A 22729-nucleotide genomic window follows, 5' to 3' on the forward strand; every position below is an offset into this window, starting at 1 on the left:
TATATCTTTGGAGTTCCAACCACATTCATTGTCTCCCAAAGTTTGAAGACAGAGCAAGAGGATGAGGTGGAGAGTTTGCCTGAAGAAACAAGGGCACTGAGAAGACAGAAATAACTCAGAGGTTTGTTTCCAGAAACATGGAGTGAAGATGCTGTGGATAAAGAAAAAAAGGAAGGGGTCTGTCCAGAAGAAAGAAAACCCTAAATGTTTGGGAAGGAGAAGGAATCATGTTTTATTTGTATATTTCCCTGTATTTCTCTTTGTACTCATAACCACAGTGGAACAAGACTTTAATTGTATAGTGAGTTGTTGAAAGTTTGTCTCTGTAGATCTGAGTTCCACAGGGCAGAGTATGAATCTGTCTTCCCTGAAGCATCTTCAGGGACTGGCATGATGACAGGCAAAGGTAACAGCCCAATAACGACATGTTGACAGACATGCTGAAAGAGTGGATGATGTCCATGGGGAGAAGGCCTGAGAAGAGAGGTAATGTTCTTTCGGTCACACTCAGCATGGAAGGAACAAACTCAGGATTGGCCCTGGAGTCTATTGGCTTCTACATCTGAGACTTTGTGAGATGAGTACCGTCATGGACTGAATTGTGTCCCCCCAAAATATCTGTCAACTTGCCTAAGTCATGATTCCCAGTATTGTATGATTGTCTACATTTTGTCATCTGATGTGATTTCCCTGTGTCTTGTAAATCCTATCACTATGATGTTAATGAGATGGGTTAGCAGCAGTTATATTGATGAGATCTACAAGATTAGATAGTGTCTTGTGCCAATCTCTTTTGAGATACAAAAGACAGAATCTAACAGAGAAACATGGGGACCTCATACCACCAAGAAAGCAGTGCTGGGAGCAGATTGTGGCCTTTGGACCCGAGGTTCCTGTGCAGAGAAGCTCCTAGACCATGGAAAGATTGATGTCAAGGACCTTCTTCCATGGCCAGCAGAGAGAGAAAGCCTTCCCCTGGGACTGATGCCCTGAATTTGGACTTGTAGCCTAATAGACCGTGAGAGAATAAATTTCTCTTTGTTAAAGCCAACCACTTGTGGTATTTCTGTTGTAGCAGCACTAGATGACTAAGACAAATACAGATTAGGCAAATAGCAAAAAGGGTCAAACGTCATTTCTGCCTGAAATATCTCCAGAGACCCTGATTCTCACACAGCCCCAGTCCTGGGGAGCTGAGAACCAGGCTCATGGGGAGAGGCTGTTCCCCTTCTTGTAGGGTCATGATTTGACAACCATGTGATGGGTAGGACCTAGCCTCTTAGTGGCCAAACGCTTGCATCTGTTTGACCTGCTGAGAGCCATGGTCTCATCCTTCTGTGCAAATACAGTGGGGAAAGACACCATGATCACCATGCTTATGGTCCTGCTCAGGCTCGGTGAGATTTAAAGGGGGGAAAGGAAAACTCTAGTCCAGGGGTGGAGCTCTGCCCCACAGCCAACAACTAGTGTAGTTCAAGTCCTCAGGAGGCTCAAGGAGAGAAGAAGTTCTGCTCAGGCTTCACAGGACAAACCTCTCACCAGGATCTCTCTTCCAAGGCTGAGTCCGGGCTAGAGGACCAGAGCTCAGGAAAGCGAGTCCTTCCTAGGTTTCCAGGGTCCTTGTTCAGTGATAATGGTGATCAGCCTGGGAAGGGCCTTTTGGCCGAGAACTGGAGGAACTGAGGTAAGTGAAGAATACCCTTAAGCCAGCCTGAGTCACTTCCAGGGACCTTTCTGAAACTCATAATCGGGGCTGGTTCCCATTTTTAGTATGAGGAAATGTAGACTTAAAGTGGCATAACTTCTTGCCCAAGAAGTGATGGTCATTAGTTTGTGGAGTTGGGACTGACGTTCAAGTCAGTTTGTCTCATAATCTGTGTTTTGCCTGTCCCCATAGACTTAGAGCGAGTTTAATGTATAAGGGGTTTGATCTAGAGATAAGTTCAGCCTCATTCTTAGCATTTTGATATGAAACATTTTTCAGCAGTCAAGTCACCCCACAGCCCCTGACTCCATCTCTTTCAGGGGTAGAGTGGAAAGGATGGGGGAAAAAACCATTTCCCCTTTTTGTGTGATGTAGAAACCTCAAGGCAGGGCCCAATCAGTACATACTGTTTACTGTACCTGCTGCAGGGCTCTGTCCATCATCGGCTCCAGGACAGGGCAGACTTCAGGGACTGTGCGATGTCTCCTACACCCACAGCCCTCCTGGGCCTCGGTGAGTCCAGGAATGATTCAAAGAACTAGAGGACGAAAGGGTGGTACAGTTCAGGTGGGGAGTCCCCTTCCTTGTCAGTCCTGACTCCATCTGGTAGATTCTGGGACCTGGGGAAGGAACGCCATCCGCTCCAGAGGTCTTTGCACTCAACTCAGATCTCACCTCGGGTCTGATCACAGAAGTCTTCTCTCAGAACTGGGAACAGGGGGATGGGGATGAGTCCAGATTCAAGAAGGGCTGGACTAATGTATTTGGAAGAGGGGCTTGGACATTTGTCTTGAAACTATTTCAGAGGAAGAAGGATTATATAGTCAGATTAATGTTCAAAAAGGATGGTTTGGAAATTATGGGTGGGTTTGGGTAAATCCCTTCTTAGGTCCCTGGGCGGCGCAAAAGTTTGGCAGCTCAAAACCACCCACAGGCACCTTGGAAGACAGGTTAGTTGATCTGTTTCAGAAAGGTTACAGTCTTGAAAACCCTGTGGAGTAGTTCTACTATGCACACTTGGGGTGGCTATGAAACTAAATCGACTCAACAGCAGCTAACAACAATGACAAAACCCTTCTTCCCTCATCAAGCCATCAGGTGGTAGCAGCCCTTTAAGGAAATGGGGTGGTGGGCATTTATCTCACTGGGATTTTTCTTCCAGTGCTCTGCCTGGGACCAGCGATCCAAGCACAACAGGGTGAGTCGTGTCTTTAACCCTCCAGCCCCCTCTCCACTCCAAGGACAGCTGTTGGATGAGAGTGATGCTGATTCTGGGAGAAACTGCGTGAGGACGCTTAAATATGCCTCAAACTGCAAATGACCCCACATGTAGAACCATAGCCCACTTCTCTCTACTGTTCTCCACTTGTCTTCTTAGGAAGAAAAAACAGACGTACAGAACAGTTGCCATCTAGTGGATGCCAACTCATGATGGCGGCCACATGTTTGTCAGAGTAGAACCGTGCTCCATAGGGTTTTCAATGGCTGATTTTTGGAAGTAGATCACCAGGCCTTTCTTCTGAGGTGCCTTTGAATGGGCTCAAACCACTAACCTGTCAGTTATGGCCAAGTGCTTAATCATTTGTGACAGAGACTTCATCTTCTTAGTAGCTCCACTTAATGCAACAAAGACAGCTCAGATTCAACATGTGCAAAGCTGGCCAGGAGCTCTCTCCATACAAGCCAATACTTCCTTCAACATCCCCTTGGCAGGGAATATTATAGTCCCAAAGGGCAGAATATGAAAATTCATCCTAGATTCTGTCTTCACCCTCCTCCCATATGTTACATATTACAAAAGCATGTTGATTTTACCTCCTACATTTTTCTCAAGTCTTCTTTACACACTCTCTCCCCAACCCCATCCAAGCCACCTCCACATCTTAGCTCTGTGGCTGCTATTGCCCACTCATCAATAGGCCTCCATCATCTACCTATACCTGCTTCTTGCTCACTCTCTTCTCCACACCAAAGTGACAGCTATTTGCATTTGAAAAAGACTATTATGATCATTTTAGTTTCCACCAAATTATTCAAAAGTTTTTTTTACCTATGTATATTTTTCATTATTTATTTATTTCTATTTTATTTTTCACTTTTCATTTTTATTTATTTTTTAATTTTATTTCTTTTTTCACTTATTTAAAATTTTTTTAATTTTAAGGCAAAACTTTATTTTTCCTTGAAGTCTTTCCAGGATTTATCTTCAGTTAGAATCAGATTCCTTTTTATCTGACCTCTATTTTCTCAGGCACATCTGGCTCCCTTGCTTCTGACTCTCTTATCTCCAGACACCTTGGCTTTCTTTCAGGTTTTCAAACATACCATGTTCCCACTCCACACAGGACTTTCTCACACACTGACTTTACCTCCACCCCCTATCTGCTCAGCTGAGGTAACTCAGCCCTCAGGTCTCAGCTCAGAGACCCTCAGAGATGGAGCAGCACTCCCTCTCATCTGCCCCCTTCAGTGCCTGGACTCACCCCCAAAGACACTTGCCGCAGTTTATAGTGTAAATTGGGACAATTATTTGATCAGAGTATGTCTTGCCTCCTAGCATTCCAGCTCTAAGCGGGCAGGGATTATGTCTGAACTCCTAATTGTGGAATTATTGGTAGGTACAAAGAATATATTAAGAGGGAAGGATCTAGTATGTGGTTGAAAGAATGAATGAATGGGTGAATGAATGAATGAGTGAATGAATTAGTGAGAGAGTGAATGAATGGATGAGTAAGTGAGTGAGTGAATAGACGAGTCAATGAAAACTCTGCCAGCCCCAATTGTGGGCCCAGGGCTTATTTTGCCTTGTCCCCATCATGTTTTACTATCTTTGGCACAACCTTTCTTTTTCTGAGCTTCAAATTCCTCTCTCCTCTACCTTCCTTAGCCAAGTTGAGACAGGCCAGGGTTTTTCAAGAGACTTAATAAAAAGAAAATGGAAAGCGGGGAGCCAAGATGGCGGACTAGGCAGACGCTACCTCGGATCCCTCTTACAACAAAGACACGGAAAAACAAGTGAATCGATCACATACATAACAATCTACGAACCCTGAACAACAAACACAGATTTAGAGACGGAGAACGAACTAATACGGGGAAGCAGCGATTGTTTTCAGAGCCTGGAGCCAGCGTACCAGTCAGGTACGGCACAAGCACAGAGAGCTGCTCCACCCCCCTGAACTAACCCCGGGACGGGGCCCAGCCGGTTAGCCCGGGCGGCGTGGGATGCAGCCGGTAGGAAAAGTCCCCAAGAGGCAGTGACTGGTCTTGGAACGGGGAGAGCAGCGTCCCAGCCGGGGAACCGTCCCGCTGGGATTTGGACTGGATGCAGGTACAGCATAAACACGGAGAGCTGCTCCACCCCCCTGAACTAACTCCAGGAGGGGGCCCAGCTGGTTCGCGGGAGGCATGGGATGCAGCCGGTAGGAGAAGTCCCTGGGAGGCAGTGACTGGTATTGGAGTGGGGAGAACAGCGTCCCAGCCGGGACACTCGGTCACGGCACAAGCACGGGGAGCTGCTCCACCCACCTGAACTAACCCCGGGAGGGGGCCCAACAGGTTCTCGGAGGCGGCACGGCAACGCGGTTGGAGGGACGAGAAGTCCCCGGGAGGCAGTGACTGATTTTGGAGTTGAGAATGCACCGTCCCAGCAGGGGAGCCTTGACGCTGGGCGTGGGGCTGGAAGCGGAGGATCTGACCGTGACTCCAGCGGGCCAGACCCTCCGGGGGCAATCTCCACACAGCCAGCACACATAGGCGACGCGCCCCACAGGAATCTCAGATATAATAGTCATTCCAAGCAAGACAAGCAACTCTGGCTATATTCTGAGGTGCTACTCTCCTATCTCTCTGTTCCCCCCCCCACCCTTCCCAGGCGGCTTCATTAACATCCAAATAACCTGAGCCAGAGGGAGAATTCTGAGAGGGATCTGACTGCATTTTTTTTTAGCGGATTTTCTGGAAAAACTAGTTTCCCAGTGATGGCTCGGAGACAACAATCCATATCAAACCACATAAAGAAGCAGACCATGACAGCTTCTCCAACCCCCCAAACAAAAGAATCAAAATCTTTCCCAAATGAAGATACAATCCTGGAATTATCAGATACAGAATATAAAAAACTAATTTACAGAATGCTTCAAGACATCACAAATGAAATAAGGCAAACTGCAGAAAAAGCCAAGGAACACACTGATAAAACAGTTGAAGAACTCAAAAAGATTATTCAAGAACATAGTGGAAAAATTAATAAGTTGCAAGAATCCATAGAGAGACAGCATGTAGAAATCCAAAAGATTAACAATAAAATTACAGAATTAGACAACGCAATAGGAAGTCAGAGGAGCAGACTCGAGCAATTAGAATGCACACTGGGACATCTGGAGGACCAGGGAATCAACACCAACATAGCTGAAAAAAAATCAGATAAAAGAATTTAAAAAAATGAAGAAACCCTAAGAATCATGTGGGACTCTATCAAGAAGGATAACTTGCGGGTGATTGGAGTCCCAGAACAGGGAGGGAGGACAGAAAACACAGAGAAAATAGTTGAAGATCTCCTGACAGAAAACTTCCCTGACATCATGAAAAAAGGAAGGATATCTATCCAAGATGCTCATCGAACCCCATTTAAGATTGATCCAAAAAGAAAAAAACCAAGACATATTATCATCAAACTTGCCAAAACCAAAGATAAACAGAAAATTTTAAAAGCAGCCAGGGAGAAAAGAAAGGTTTCCTTCAAGGGAGAATCAATAAGAATAAGTTCAGACTACTCAGCAGAAACCATGCAGGCAAGAAGGGAATGGGACGACACATACAGAGTACTGAAGGAGAAAAACTGCCAGCCAAGGATCATATATCCAGCAAAACTCTCTCTGAAATATGAAGGCGAAATTAAGATATTTACAGATAAACACAAGTTTAGAGAATTTGCAAAAACCAAACCAAAGCTACAAGAAATACTAAAGGATATTGTTTGGTCAGAGAACCAATAATATCAGATATCAGCACAACACAAGGTCACAAAACAGGACGTCCTAATATCAATTCGAATAGGGAAATCACAAAAACAAATAAATTAAGATTAATTAAAAAAAAATACACATGACAGGGAATCATGGAAGTCAATAGGTAAAAGATCACAATAATCAAAAAGAGGGACTAAATACAGGAGGCATTGAACTGCCATATGGAGAGTGATACAAGGCGATATAGAACAATACAAATTAGGTTTTTACTTAGAAAAATAGGGGTAAATAATAAGGTAACCACAAAAAGGTATAACAACTCTATAACTCAAGATAAAAGCCAAGAAAAACTAACGACTCAACTAACATAAAGTCAAACACTATGAAAATGAGGATCTCACAATTTACTAAGAAAAACGCCTCAGCACAAAAAAGTATGTGGAAAAATGAAACTGTCAACAACACACATAAAAAGGCATCAAAATGACAGCACTAGAAACTTATTTATCTATGATTACCCTGAATGTAAATGGACTAAATGCACCAATAAAGAGACAGAGAGTCACAGACTGGATAAAGAAACACGATCCGTCTATATGCTGCCTACAAGAGACACACCTTAGACTTAGAGACACAAACAAACTAAAACTCAAAGGATGGAAAAAAATATATCAAGCAAACAATAAGCAAAAAAGAAGAGGAGTAGCAATATTAATTTCTGACAAAATAGACTTTAGACTTAAATCCACCACAAAGGATAAAGAAGGACACTACATAATGATAAAAGGGACAATTGATCAGGAAGACATAAGCATATTAAATATTTATGCACCCAATGACAGGGCTGCAAGATACATAAATCAAATTTTCACAGAATTGAAAAGTGAGATAGATACCTCCACAATTATAGTAGAAGACTTCAACACACCACTTTCGGAGAAGGACAGGACATCCAGTGAGAAGCTCAGTAGAGACACGGAAGATCTACTTACAACAATCAACCAACTTGACCTCATTGGCTTATACAGAACTCTCCACCCAACTGCTGCAAAGTATACTTTTTTTTCTAGCGCACATGGAACATTCTCTAGAATAGACCACATATTAGGTCATAAAACAAACCTTTCCAGAGTCCAAAACATCGAAATATTACAAAGCATCTTCTCAGACCACAAGGCAATGAAACTAGAAATCAATAACAGAAAAACTAGGGAAAAGAAATCAAATACTTGGAAAATGAACAATACCCTCCTGAAAAAAGACTGTGTTATAGAAGACATCAAGGAGGGAATAAGGAAATTCATAGAATGCAACGAGAATGAAAATACTTCCTAACAAAACCCCTGGGACACAGCAAAAGCAGTGCTCAGAGGCCAATTTATATCGATAAATGCACACATACAAAAAGAAGAAAGAGCCAAAAGCAGAGAATTGTCCCTACAACTTGAACAAATAGAAAGTGAGCAACAAAAGAATCCATCGGGCACCAGAAGAAAAGAAATAATAAAAATTAGAGCTGAACTAAATGAATTAGAGAACAGAAAAACAATTGAAAGAATTAACAAAGCCAAAAGCTGGTTCTTTGAAAAAATTAACAAAATTGATAAACCATTGGCTAGACTGACTAAAGAAATACAGGAAAGGAAACAAATAACCCGAATAAGAAAGGAGAAGGGCCACATCACAACAGAACCAAATGAAATTAAAAGAATCATTTCAGATTATTATGAAAAATTGTACTCTAACAAATTTACAAACCTAGAAGAAATGGATGAATTCCTGGAAAAACACTACCTACCTAAACTAACACATTCAGAAGTAGAACAACTAAATAGACCCATAACAAAAAAAGAGATTGAAACGGTAATCAAAAAACTCCCAACAAAAAAAAGCCCTAGCCAGGACGGCTTCACTGCAGAGTTCTACCAAACTTTCAGAGAAGAGTTAACACCACTACTACTGAAGGTATTTCAAAGCATAGAAAATGACAGAATACTACCCAACTCATTCTATGAAGCCACCATCTCCCTGATACCAAAACCAGGTAAAGACATTAGAAAAAAAGAAAATTTTAGACCTATATCCCTCATGAACATAGATGAAAAAATCTTCAACAAAATTCTAGCCAAGAGAATCCAACAACACATCAAAAAAATAATCCACCATGATCAAGTGGGATTTATACCAGGTATGCAAGGCTGGTTTAATATCAGAAAAACCATTAACGTAATCCATCACATAAATAAAACAAAAGACAAAAACCACATGATCTTATCAATTGATGCAGAAAAGGCATTTGACAAAGTCCAACACCCATTTATGATAAAAACTCTTACCAAAATAGGAATTGAAGGAAAATTCCTCAACATAATAAAGGGCATCTATGCAAAGCCAACAGCCAATATCACTCTAAATGGAGAGACCCTGAAAGCATTTCCCTTGAGAACGGGAACCAGACAAGGATGCCCTTTATCACCCCTCTTATTCAACATCGTGCTGGAAGTCCTAGCCAGGGCAATTAGGCTAGACAAAGAAATAAAAGGTATCCGGACTGGCAAGGAGGAAGTAAAGTTATCACTATTTGCAGATGACATGATTATATACACAGAAAACCCTAAGGAATCCTCCAGAAAACTACTGAAACTAATAGAAGAGTTTGGCAGAGTCTCAGGTTATAAAATAAACATACAAAAATCACTTGGATTCCTCTACATCAACAAAAAGAACACCGAAGAGGAAATAACCAAATCAATACCATTCACAGTAGCCCCCAAGAAGATAAGATACTTAGGAATAAATCTTACCAAGGATGTAAAAGACCTACACAAAGAAAACTACAAAGCTCTACTACAAGAAATTCAAAAGGACATACTCAAGTGGAAAAACATACCTTGCTCATGGATAGGAAGACTTAACATAGTAAAAATGTCTATTCTACCAAAAGCCATCTATACATTTAACGCACTTCCGATCCAAATTCCAATGTCATATTTTAAGGGGATAGAGAAACAAATCACCAATTTCATATGGAAGGGAAAGAAGCCCCGGATAAGCAAAGCACTACTGAAAAAGAAGAAGAAAGTGGGAGGCCTCACTCTACCTGATTTCAGAACCTATTATACAGCCACAGTAGTCAAAACAGCCTGGTACTGGTACAACAACAGGCACATAGACCAATGGAACAGAATTGAGAACCCAGACATAGATCCATCCACGTATGAGCAGCTGATATTTGACAAAGGACCAGTGTCAATTAATTGGGGAAAAGATAGCCTTTTTAACAAATGGTGCTGGCAATACTGGATATCCATTTGCAAAAAAATGAAACAGGACCCATACCTTACACCATGCACAAAAACTAACTCCAAGTGGATCAAAGACCTAAACATAAAGACTAAAACAATAAAGATCATGGAAGAAAAAATTGGGAGAACCCTAGGAGCCCTAATACAAGGCATAAACAGAATACAAAACATTACCAAAAATGATGAAGAGAAACCCGATAACTGGGAGCTCCTAAAAATCAAACACCTATGCTCATCTAAAGACTTCACCAAAAGAGTAAAAAGACCACCTACAGACTGGGAAAGAATTTTCAGCTATGACATCTCTGACCAGCGCCTGATCTCTAAAATCTACATGATTCTGTCAAAACTCAACCACAAAAAGACAAACAACCCAATCAAAAAGTGGGCAAAGGATATGAACACACATTTCACTAAAGAAGATATTCAGGCAGCCAACAGATACATGAGAAAATGCTCTCGATCATTAGCCATTAGAGAAATGCAAATTAAAACTACGATGAGATTCCATCTCACACCAGCAAGGCTGGCATTAATCCAAAAAACACAAAATAATAAATGTTGGAGAGGCTGCGGAGAGATTGGAACTCTCATACACTGCTGGTGGGAATGTAAAATGGTACAACCACTTTGGAAATCTATCTGGTGTTATCTTAAACAGTTAGAAATAGAACTACCATACAACCCAGAAATCCCACTCCTCGGAATATACCCTAGAGATACAAGAGCCTTCACACAAACAGATATATGCACACCCATGTTTATTGCAGCTCTGTTTACAATAGCAAAAAGTTGGAAGCAACCAAGGTGTCCATCAACGGATGAATGGGTAAATAAATTGTGGTATATTCACACAATGGAATACTACTCATCGATAAAGAACAGTGACGAATCTCTGAAACATTTCATAACATGGAGGAACCTGGAAGGCATTATGCTGAGCGAATTTAGTCAGAGGCAAAAGGACAAATATTGTATAAGACCACTATTATAAGATCTTGAGAAATAGTAAACCTGAGAAGAACACATACTTTTGTGGTTACGAGGGGGGGAGGGAGGGAGGGTGGGAGAGGGTTTTTTACTGATTAATCAGTAGATAAGAACTGCTTTAGGTGAAGGGAAAGACAACACTCAATACATGGAAGGTCAGCTCAATTGGACTGGACCAAAAGCAAAGAAGTTTCCGGGATAAAATGAATGCTTCAAAGGTCAGCGGAGCAAGGGCGGGGGTCTGGGGAACATGGTTTGCGGGGACTTCTAAGTCAATTGGCAAAATAATTCTGTTATTAAATCATTCTGCATCCCACTTTGAAATGTGGCGTCTGGGGTCTTAAATCCTAACAAGCGACCATCTAAGATGCGTCAATTGGTCTCAACCCACCTGGAGCAAAGGAAAATGAAGAACACCAAGGCCACACGACAACTAAGAGCCCAAAAGACAGAAACGGCCACATGAACTAGAGACCTACATCATCCTGAGACCAGAAGAACTAGTTGGTGCCCGGCCACAATAGATGACTGCCCTGACAGGGAACACAGCAGAGGACCCCTGAGGGAGCAGGAGATCAGTGGGATGCAGACCCCAAATTCTCATAAAAAGACCAAACTTAATGGTCTGACTGAGACTAGAGGAATCCCGGCGGCCATGGTCCCCAGACCTTCTGTTGGCACAGGACAGGAACCATCCCCGAAGACAACTCATCAGACATGAAAGGGACTGGTCAGTGGGTGGGAGAGAGATGCCGATGAAGAGTGAGCTAATTATATCAGGTGGACAGTTGAGATTGTGTTGGCAACTCTTGTCTGGAGGGGGCATGGGAGGATAGAGAGAGAGGGAAGCCGGCAAAATTGTCACAAAAGGAGAGACTGAAAGGGCTGACTCAAGAGGGGGAGAGCAAGTGGGAGTACGGAATAAGATGTATGTAAACTTATATGTGACAGACTGATTGGATTTGTAAACGTTCACTTGAAGCTTAATAAAAGTTAATTAAAAAAAGAAAATGGAAATTAGGCTCAGATGGATGTAGAAAATACATGGGAAAACCCAGATGTGATTGCTAAATGGAGGACTTGCGTTAGAGACAGTGAGCCATCTTTTGCTGGGCATCCATTGGGAATCACACCTGTGCTGGGTGTGTTACCTACACCTCTTCTTGGGTTCCTATAAGAGCTTTGCAGACCCCTTTCCCCTGTGCCTCACACAATCCCAACAGGGGCTGACAGCAGTCCCAGGCTCATTCCTGCCAACCCCAGACTACTCCTTCTCTTGCTAGAAGTTCCCGTGAATATCCTGGTCATCCCCATCCTTTGCCTTCCCCTCCCCCTTCTCTGTCCCCTGGAAAGTGGCCAAGGGCAGGGACAGAGCTGGGCTGTGCAGAGATTCACCTGGGATCTGGATGTGGTTTAGTGACATGCATACTTCCTGTGCAGCACTGAGCAAGGCCCAAGGTGTGGTGAAGTCTTGGTCTCCTTATTGTCAAGTGGAGAAAATAGTTCTGTTGTGATAAAAATTAAAATGGATGTGGAATGGTGTGAGGGGTCTTTTTGGGATGACGGCAATGTTCTACGCTTGGACTGTGGTGATGGTTGCACAACTCTATAAATTTACCAATTGCATTGTACAACAAAAAATGGGGGAATTTTGTGGAATGGTGATTTCCTCACAAGCGGACCCTCAGGTATTACTCTGATTCCCTCCTAGGGTACCTGCCCAGACCCTCTATCTCAGCCAAGCCAGACTCTGTGATCCCCTGGGGGATGTCTGTGACCTTCATGTGCCAGGGCCCTCTTGGGGTTGAAGTATTTCTACTGGAGAAGGATGGAAAGCCAGACTCATTCCCGGATGTGATGAACTCTTTGGTGACTGAGACAGAGGCCAGATTCCCCATCGGCTCAGTGAAGAAAGACACCGCAGGGCGTTATAACTGCATCTATTTTATAGGGAATGCCAGTTCTGAGCGCAGTGAGTTCCTGGAGCTGGTGGTGACAGGTGAGGCACCATCCAGGGCTGACTCTCATATTCTGTCTTGTTTGTTCCCAGGTCCTGGGTCCTGTTCCCAGCTCCACCATCTCTCAACAGACCCCTTGCCCTCTTCCGGACTCTTCTCTCATACCCTCTGGCTCCCTCTCTCCCTCAGCACACCTGTTCCCTCTGCCTTCAGACACCGCTGAGGGTCCTGGAGACCTGGGTCTCATGTGGACACAATGGAAAACCTGGAAACTCTGTTTCAGTGTCGGGAGGTGGACGGTGTTGGGCACTGCTGGGTGGGTAGGCAAATGGGTTTCCAGCTACCTCTGCTTTTTCTGTCCAGAGACTTGTTGCAGGACAGACTCCCTTCAAGGGAATGTGCATCTCTTTGCTCAGGATGGCACGTTAAATGCTCCCTTAAACTGAGCCAAAATCATTGTGACCCCAGGCACTATGTTGCCCTGTGGTGTGGTCCATCCCTCGCATTGGACAGATCCACGCCGTCCAGGATGGCCAGTAGACTAGGAATGGAAAGTCCTTTGGGGGAACTATGGGGTGAGACAGGCACTGCCTTGTATGTGCTCAGACCCCAGTGGGGTCCTGGAGTCAAGGTCCAGTGAGGAGGCTTAAACCCAATGCATGTGGTCCCAGGGCCTCCAATAGGTGCTCCATGCTGATTCTGTGAGGTTAAGAATGTTGGAGCAAAGCATCTGCTCTTCTCCTACCTTCCCTACCTGTGTCTTCTGCCCCTGGTCCCACCTGCCTGGGGTCAGATCTTTGAGTCTCACAGGTAGTGATAGGACCAGGGTCAGAGGACCACAACCCTGGACATGGGACTGGGGGTAGGCAAAGGACAAGACAGCTCATGATGGAGGTGCAGAGGAGGTGACCATCTCTCAGCCAAATGACACAGGGGGATGTCTTTCTCAGTCTCTTCCCCCCACCCCCCACCCCCCACCCCCGCCAATATGCTCAGGAGTCTCTGGCTGTTGCCTGTGATTGAGAGATGGTCAGATGTGGTGTCAAAATGGATACTCAGGAGACAAAAGGGCCAGGCAGAGGAGGACAGACCATTATGAACCCCATATAAGATCTTGATCCTTGTCCTGGTCCATTCACAGGAGCCTCTGGAGATTTCAGATCCCCATCCAATGAGTCCCACTCCTCAGCTGCTAAGCAGCAGAGACCTTAGCCTGGAGGTGGGTTACTAGGGGGTCCCTGTGCTGTAAATTGGTCTCTGGGGCCCAGCCTCTGCCATAGGCTTAGAACTAGGGAATAGTAGAACCAGAGTAAGGAAGCAACATCTCCTGGGCAAGGGATGTCCCTAAATATCACGAAGACTGTGATAACGACAGTAACAATGATTGAAAACTAACTCTGTGCCAGGCACCGTTTAAAGCCCATAATTCTTGGAGCAACGTCCTGAGGGAACTATTACTCTGGTTCTCCCTATTCCCACCGCCCCCTCTTCTATTTTTTAAATTTTAATATGAAGAAACAAAGTTAAAGTTTCTTGCCCACAGTCACAGGTCTGTTAACTGGCAGAGGCTGACTTCAGCCCTGGCAGCCAGATCACAAACAAACAAAGAATGCAAACCTGTCACCTTCGAGTTGATTCCAACCCTGTAGGACAGAGAAGAACTGTCCCCTAGGGTTTCCAAGCAGCGGTTGGCAGATCCTAGATGTCAGGATTTAATTCGCCCTACTCTGTAGCTAATGGGGTGACTAAAAACTACTCTTCCAAACTCAGACACATTCAGTGTGAAGGGGAATATTCTTAATAATAAATATTCTTAATAATTATGCCTGACAACTACATAAAGTCACCTTGGGAGGAAGGTGCCCTAAGAGACAGAAAGTGTCTGTGAAAGGTGTAGAGGGTGAGAAGTCCTGGGGCTGCATGCAAACCCCATTTTTCTGCCTCTCTGTCCACCTCTAGCCTCTCACCTACATGGACAAGTTCTGTGACTATTGAATAACGGAGTCCTCTGAATCCAGAGAAGTCATATTTCCCCAGGTCTGGGCTGAACTCCTCAGCTTATCCTTGTTGTCTTCATATCTTCACAGAAGTGGTTTTTCACAAAGGAACTGAAGGGATACATGGAGATTTAAGGGGGCTCAGGTCTTAGGGGCCCTGGGGTCACTGAGGTATGTTGGATGGTCAGAGTGGGAGGAAATGCCTGAAGGAAAAGAGGCCCAGGTGAGGTGTGTTGACAAGACCGGACTCAATCCCTGACCTTTCCCCATGGTCCTGATTTCTAGGGACCCAGCTGTGGTGGGGAGAGAAGAACTGACCCAACCCCTAACCCTCTCCACATCCTGATTTCAATGGGCTGCTAAGAGTCATCTCTAGGCCCACAATATAAATGACTTAACATCATCATTTAGAATGATTATGTGTTTTTTGTGTGCTTTCTCTCATAGTAAGTTCTTCTAATTATATAAAAAAAAAATTAATGAGAGAATAAATCAATAATGAAATCCAAGGTAAAGACTAAAATGCAGGCCCAAGATGGGGAAAGAACTGTGGAAATTGGAGTGAAGGGGATGCAACTCAGACTTTCACTCCTTTGTGGTCCTGGTATTCAGGAGCACTGATGACTCAACTCCTCATCTATGGTTCCTGGGTCCTCATCTCCATAAAGTTCTGAATGGCTGACTTTTGGAAATAGATCACCAGGCTTTTCTTCTGAGGGGGCTCTGGCTGCTAACCAAAACTGATTCCTGAACTTCAGGTTGACAGAGACTGGAGACTCAGCCCAGCCCCAAGGCTCCTGTGGGCCTCCAAATAGCTGTGTTACCAGAGGAGACCAAGAGGTGGGGGGACTAGGATAAGAGATATAAAGGTGTACGTGCGTGCGTGCGTGCGTGTGTGTGTGTGTGTGTGCACAGAAAAGGAGAAAACCAGGTAGACAGATACCAAGAGGCAAAGAGGATGAAATGAAGTCCACAGTAAGGAGGAAGGTTGAATTCTAAGTTTATGTCCAAGAGAGGAATGGGAGTGGTTCTCATTACCATCAGAGCCTCCTTCTCTATCAGGGTTTTTGGAACCCTTTCCCCACCAATCCTGAGACCGTGGCAATGTCAGGAGGGAGTATGACTTTGTGGGGTCCCTCAGAACTGTGGTAACAGGTCTCCCCTTTGGGAGGATTGGCTCACCCTCATGGCACTTGGTGACTGAGACCACACTGGGTCACTCAAGGATGACTTCCCTGTGAGTCTTTTGGGGTCTTGGTGGACCTACAGATACCACAATTCAGTCTGCCAAACTTCCATGTACAGTTGCTCACTGGGACCCAATGGAATGGAAGTCCCAGCAAGGACCTCATAGCATCGCCATAAGGAACCATGGTCCTTCTTACTGAACACTCAGGACAATGTTCCCAAGAGACACTACTGGGAGGTAGTAGTGGACATGTAGAGATGGTTGGACAGAATTTTTGGAAATAGGAGTGTCCCAACATCAGCCTCTTCCAGCTCAGATGCTGGTATTTCAATGGAGAGACTGGGGAAATTAAAAAACTGAACCAGGAGTCAGAGGGGCTGTGATGAGTTGGAGTAGAACAGAGGCAGCCCTACCCTTCTGTCAGAGCCAGGTCAGCCAGTTCAGGGCTGGGAGCACACGATGGGCCATTAACAAGTCAGAGATCAGGGTCTCTGCCCCCTGCCGTGAAGGTGGAGCAGGAGTTCTGGCTTCTTGCAGTTGGTGGGGCAGACACTCGTAGCACACTGGTATCTCCTTGCATCCTGAGATACAGGAAGGTGGGTGACTTGCCCTAGATGAGGAAGCTAAGTTTGATTAAGGAGAGAACTGAATTTTCCATCTTTTCCCTGCCTCCTCTGTGGTCTTATTGACTGGTTGTGAGAACTGGGGGGTTGGGTTCCAGGTGCACTCAGAGAAGGAGGTGGGAGAAGGGATCTAGGGGAGTCAGGGGTAAGGGCATTTGTGCTAAAGAGAAGATCAAGGTCATGGGGAGGACTCAGGAAGCTGAAGTTAGCCTGAGAACAGGAGGGAAAGGCTGCCCCAGCTTTTTACCACCTCTTTCCGATTCCTAGGAGACCCTAGTGACATCAGCCCCTCTCCCACAGAAGCAGGCTTCCAGACAGGTAAGCCACTTGGAATTCTGCCCAGGGGGAAGTGCTGGGTGGAGACATGGTCTGGCAAGGAAAGTGGGGAAGGAGCTCCTATTTCAGGAGTCTGGGTTGGGATGGATCTTGTCCACTTGTCCATTACTTCACTGTCTTGCTTCCAGCCCCAACCTTCCAGAATTACACGGTGGGGAATTGTGTCCGCCTGGTCCTGGCGGGTGTGGTCTTGTTGATGCTGGTGGTGATTCTGGCAGAAGCTTGGCACAGTCAGTACAGATCCCAATGTGGCCCCATGGGATGGAGACAAGATGGTGCCAGTCAGAAGGCTTAGACTCCTGGTCCAGGATGGAAACACGATGGCATCCATGAGAAAGATTAGACTCCAGGGGCAGCAGGGCATCCCCAAGGACTCTGAGGCTCATAGCTGGAACCTAAAGGACAGCAGAGCCCCCCATGGGCTGTGTGCTGGGGATGTGCCCAGCGAAGAGACTGCCCCTGGAGCAGCAGGGGGAGGAAGGGAGAAGAAAGGCCCTGACAGGACTTTCTGGAAAGCCATCTGGGAGCAGCACTGATGTGCTCCTTTGCTTCCTTTGTCAGCGTCTCGATGGGTTTGCTTCCATGTCTGATTCTGATAATCACAGCACCTCATGCCATAGCTTCCTGATTTTCTCTTCCCCCCTGAGTTTTAAATCATGGATACCATTTCCCTCCAGCCTCTGTCTTCCTTTCCTATTTTCTCCCTGCACTCAGTTTCAGAGTCTCCCTCAGCTTGGAGCTGACATATCTGCAGTCTCCATTCTCTCCATTTTATGATATCAACATTTAGGGGTGATCCTTTGCACATCTGAGCTGATGACTCCCAGGTTAGAATCTTCCTATAACCTCCCACCTCCTGGAGTCCAGCTCCATGCTAAGCATTGGGAACTTGGCACTCATGGCTCTGGTTTTCACAACTACTGACCACCTGTCACCTTTGTTACCCAGGGAAGCTTTGACTATGCCTTCCCTTGGCCTTGGCATGTCTCATTCTCTTCTCTTCCTAGAATGGCCTCTGTCCTTCTCTAATCTGAAACTCTTCATCATCTTAAATGTCTTGATCAAATATTCAGGAAAGCCTTTCTTGACAGCTCTTGGATCTCCTTGCCTTGTATTAGAAGTAAATGCTGCTGTTTTTAAAATAAATTATTAAAATAATCATCCACTGAATGCTTCAAAGGTCAGTGGAGCAAGGGCGGGGGTTTGGGGACTATGGCTTAAGGGGACTTTTAAGTCAATTGACAAAATAATTCTATTATGAAAACATTCTGCACCCCAGTTTGAAATGTGGCGTCTGGGGTCTTAAATGCTAACAAGCGGCCATCTAAGATGCATCAATTGGTCTCAACCCACCTGGAGCAAAGGAGAATGAAGAACACCAAGGTCACACGATAACTATGAGCCCGAGAGACAGAAAGAGCCACATGAACCAGAGACTTACATCATCCTGAGGCCAGAAGAACTAGATGGTGCCCGGCCACAACCGATGACTGCCCTGCCAGGGAGCACAACAGAGAACCCCTGAGGGAGCAGGAGAACAGTGGGATGCAGACCCCCAATTCTCATAAAAAGACCAGACTTAATGGTCTGACTGAGACTAGAGGAATCCCGGCGGTCATGGTCCCCAAACCTTCTGTTGGCGCAGGACAAGAACTATTCCCAAAGACAACTCATCAGACATGGAAGGGACTGGTCAATGGGTTGGAGAGAGATGCTGACGAAGAGTGAGCTACTTGTATTAGGTGGACACATGAGACTGTGTTGGCATCTCCTGTCTGGAGGGGAGATGGGAAGGTAGAGAGGGTTAGAAACTGGCAAAATCGTCACAAAAGGAGAGACTGGAAAGAGGGAGCGGGCTGACTCATTAGGGGGAGAGTAAGTAGGAGTATGGAGTAAGGTGTATATAAGCTTATATGTGACAGACTGACTTGATTTGTTAACTTTCACTTAAAGCACAATAAAAATTATTAAAAAAAATAATAATCATCCAACTTCAACCCAAGTGTTGGATCAAAGCCTCACTTTTTGCATACAAACATACTTTATTTTGACTGCATAAAATTTCAAAACATTTTAACAGCAAAGAATATTACAAATAACATAACAGATATTAAAAAGAAAAACAGACAAAGTAAGAAACAAATATTTGCACATATCTACTTCCCAAGATTAATCTGTAAGTTTATGGATAAACTTATTAAAATACTAATGAAATTCAGCTAGGGTGTGGTTTTTGTTGATTTGATTTTTTTTTCCTTTTAATCCAATCGACATTGAGCATATAAAAATGATCTTTAATGTTCCAAAACGTCTCTACCAGATCAAGTGAAATTTCAAATATAGTTTAATAACAGAGGACGGATTAATCAAATTAAAATTCAGTATTTATGCAATCTGATTCTAAAGGGAACAATGAAATGGAAAAATATATTCTTGAGAATTCTATCAAAAGATCTATATTCTGGTGAGACTATCTTAGGAATTGTCCTTACATAAAACTTCAGTATGACCAAATGCATCATCAGTTAAGTAGCCAAAATTAAATTAAAAAGACAACAATCAGAATTAATTTAAAGAGGGAATACAGATCAGATCTCCTGCTGTGATTGTGGTTTTTCGGGGGCTGGCTGCCTTAACCTGACTCAAGCCTGCACACTACTCTTGATCCCTGCACCCTCACAGCTCATCCTTCTGCCTCCCCTGGGCACCTGATGATGTGAGGGATCCTGACACTTTTGAGCTGTGACTGTGGGCTGCATGTGAAATTGCTGGCGCAAATGGACCACTTGGAAAATCCTGAATTTCAAACTTTAATTTTGCCAATTTTTGTCTGTTGTGACCATTTTCTTTTTTTTATATCATTGAGCTTTCTCTTCATTGACAGAACTACCAACCAACTTTTCTTCTTGTTTTTATTGTTTTAGGTGAAAGTTTACACAGCAAATTAGTTTCTCATTCAAAAATGTATACAGTTTGTGTGTGTGTGTGTGTGTTGTATTGGTTGCAATACCTTTGTCATTCTTTTTTGGTTTTTTTGTACTTTTTTAGGTGAAGGTTTACAGAGCAAATTAGTTTCTCGTTAAACAATTAATGCACATATTGTTTGAGACATTGGTTTCCAACCCCACGACATGTTAACACTCTCACCTTCTTAACCTTGGATTACCCATTTCCATCTGTACAACTTTCCTGCCCCCTCCTGCCTTCTCATCCTTGCCCCTGGGCTGGTGTGCCCATTGAGTCTCCTATACATGGTTGAGCTACACGTATTACTGTTTGTTTTATGGGCCTGTCTAATCCTTACTATGTATGGAAATAGAAATTGTTGGGCAACTTAACTGTGATGAAATCATCAAAGATTTGTTAACAGCAGAGAATAGAAGGAAAAGTTTTTAATTACAAGACGTCAGAGATGAAAGGTCTACCTAAAAATAAAATGTAGTAGTATGCTGTAATATTTGGTTTCTGATCATTAAGTTTTCTTTTATGACATCTTTTCACTTGTTCATTCATAATTATAGCATTTATTATGAAACAAGCAGCAAAATTGAAGTATGAGCTGTGTAAAGCAAAACCGGTGAAAATCTATTTTTCATTGTGGGGAATCAAGAGAATTTTACACTGATTGTTGAAACAACTAGGTTCACTGACTCATTTTCTTTGTTGTAAACTATGTGGAACATTCTTTTTGTATAAAATGTGGTATATAGTAGAAATCTTAGTATCCCACTGCAGTGCAATGGATGGCTTTTGTGTGGCTTCTCTCGGCATGGGCTTGTAACTCCCACCTAGATGACTGGGCAGGGATGTGCAGTGTAACTGTGGCCCACCAAAGGAATTAGTCAGTTTTGCTATCCCACTGGGCTTGAGGTGAGCAGTCCCAGAGGTGAGAGAGAGAGAGAGGATACCACCAAGGAAGAAGAGCCAGGAGTAAGCAGAGGGTGTCCTTTGGACCTGGAATTCCTGCACTGAGACCTTACTAGACCCAAGAGACAGAGAGAGCTGTAACATGGTAAGAAGAAGCGGCAGAGAAATTGCAGCAGCAGAGGCAGCAGAAACAGGAGACTGACAGGAGAGACTGTCAGGCTTCCCAGCCCATAGAGAGAGAAAGCTGAGTGGAATGCCTTTGGAAAATTTGCCTGAGGAGGGAAGAGGCTGAGGGACCAGAGAGAGGCATGTCTGGGAGCACGGCTGGGAAGAGGCTATCCTGATGAAAGAACTGTATCCTGAGTGTTCCTGAACCCGAATTATAACCTGTTACTTCCCTAATAAACCCGCTGATTGTGAGTATTGCCTGTGAGTTCTGTGTGGCCATTGCAATGAATTATCAAACCCAGCAGAGAAGCAGACTGCTGTGGGAGGGACAGTTGGTGTCAGAATTGGTAAAGATGACAGAGAGTGGAGGGAAGTCCGACCTCTGCCTCATCGGAATCAGCTTTGGGCTGTTGATCTTGATTTTCCTTCCCCCTGGTGAAGTTAGAGGATAGCAGACGCCGCACCCTTTTTATACCCACAACAGCTAAAACTTTATAATCCAGCATCTCATTCTGCTAAAATGGCATATACCACTTTTTGGTTCATAGCTAGTATTATGTTGTTGTTGTTGTTAGGTCAGTCATAAAGTCAGTTCCAACTCTTAGTGGCCCTATGTACAACAGAGCTAAACACTTCCTAACTAAAATGAAATCCTTGACAACTTGAATATTTTCTCTGTTTATCGTGATGTTGCTTATTGGTCCGGTTGTGAGAATTTTTGATTTCTTTATGCTGAGGTATAATCCATACGGAAGGCTATAGTCTTTGAGCTGCATCAGTAAGTGCTTCGAGTCCTCTTCACTTTCAGCAAGCAAGGCCGTATCATCTTCCTCCAATCCTGATGCCCCGTTCTTTTCCATATAGTCCAGCTTCCAGGATTATGTGCTCACCGTATACATTGAATAAGTCTGGTGAAAGATACAGCCCTGAAGCACACCTTTCTTGACTTTAGACCATGCAGTACCTCCTTGTTCTTTTCGAACAACTGCCTCTTGGTCTGAGTAGATGTTCCTCATGGGCACAATTAAGTGTTCTGGAATTCCTATTTTTGCAATGTTATTCATAATTCGTTATTATCCACACAGTCAAATGCCTTAGCATAGTAGGTAAACATATTTCTGGTATTCTCTGCTTTCAGCCAGGATCCATCTGCATCCGTAATGATATCCCTTGTTCCATGTCCTTTACTGAATTCGGCTTGAATTTTTGGCAGTGTCCTATCGATGTACTGCTGCAACCACTTTTGAATGATCTTCAGCAAAATTTTACTTGTGGGTGATAGCAATGATATTGTTAGACAATTTCCATATTCTGTTGGATCACCTTTTTTTTGGAGTGGGCACAAATATGGATCTCTTCCAGTCAGTTGGCCAGGTAGCTTTCTTCCAAATTTCCAGGCATAGATGAGTACTTCCAGCACTGCACCTGTTTGTTGAAATATCTCATTTGGTATTCTGTCAATTCCTGGAGCCTTGTTTGTTGCCAATGCCTTCAGTGCAACTTGAAAGTCTTCCTTCAGTAATATTGGTTCTTAATCATATGCTACCTCCCAAAATGGTGAACACTGACCAATTCTTTTTGTACAATGACTCTGCGTATTCCTTCCGTCTTCTTTTGATGT

The 22729-nt window shown here is 44.0% G+C and overlaps 1 pseudogene; it reads left to right on the plus strand.

Moving 5' to 3' along the window:
- The first annotated feature begins 425 nt into the window (after nucleotides 1-425).
- The window catches only part of LOC126086197 (leukocyte immunoglobulin-like receptor subfamily A member 5), a 70133-nt pseudogene continuing 47829 nt past the window's right edge, over nucleotides 426-22729 (plus strand).

This window comes from Elephas maximus, chromosome 11 (genome assembly GCF_024166365.1).
Source record: "Elephas maximus indicus isolate mEleMax1 chromosome 11, mEleMax1 primary haplotype, whole genome shotgun sequence".
NCBI lineage: Eukaryota > Metazoa > Chordata > Mammalia > Proboscidea > Elephantidae > Elephas > Elephas maximus.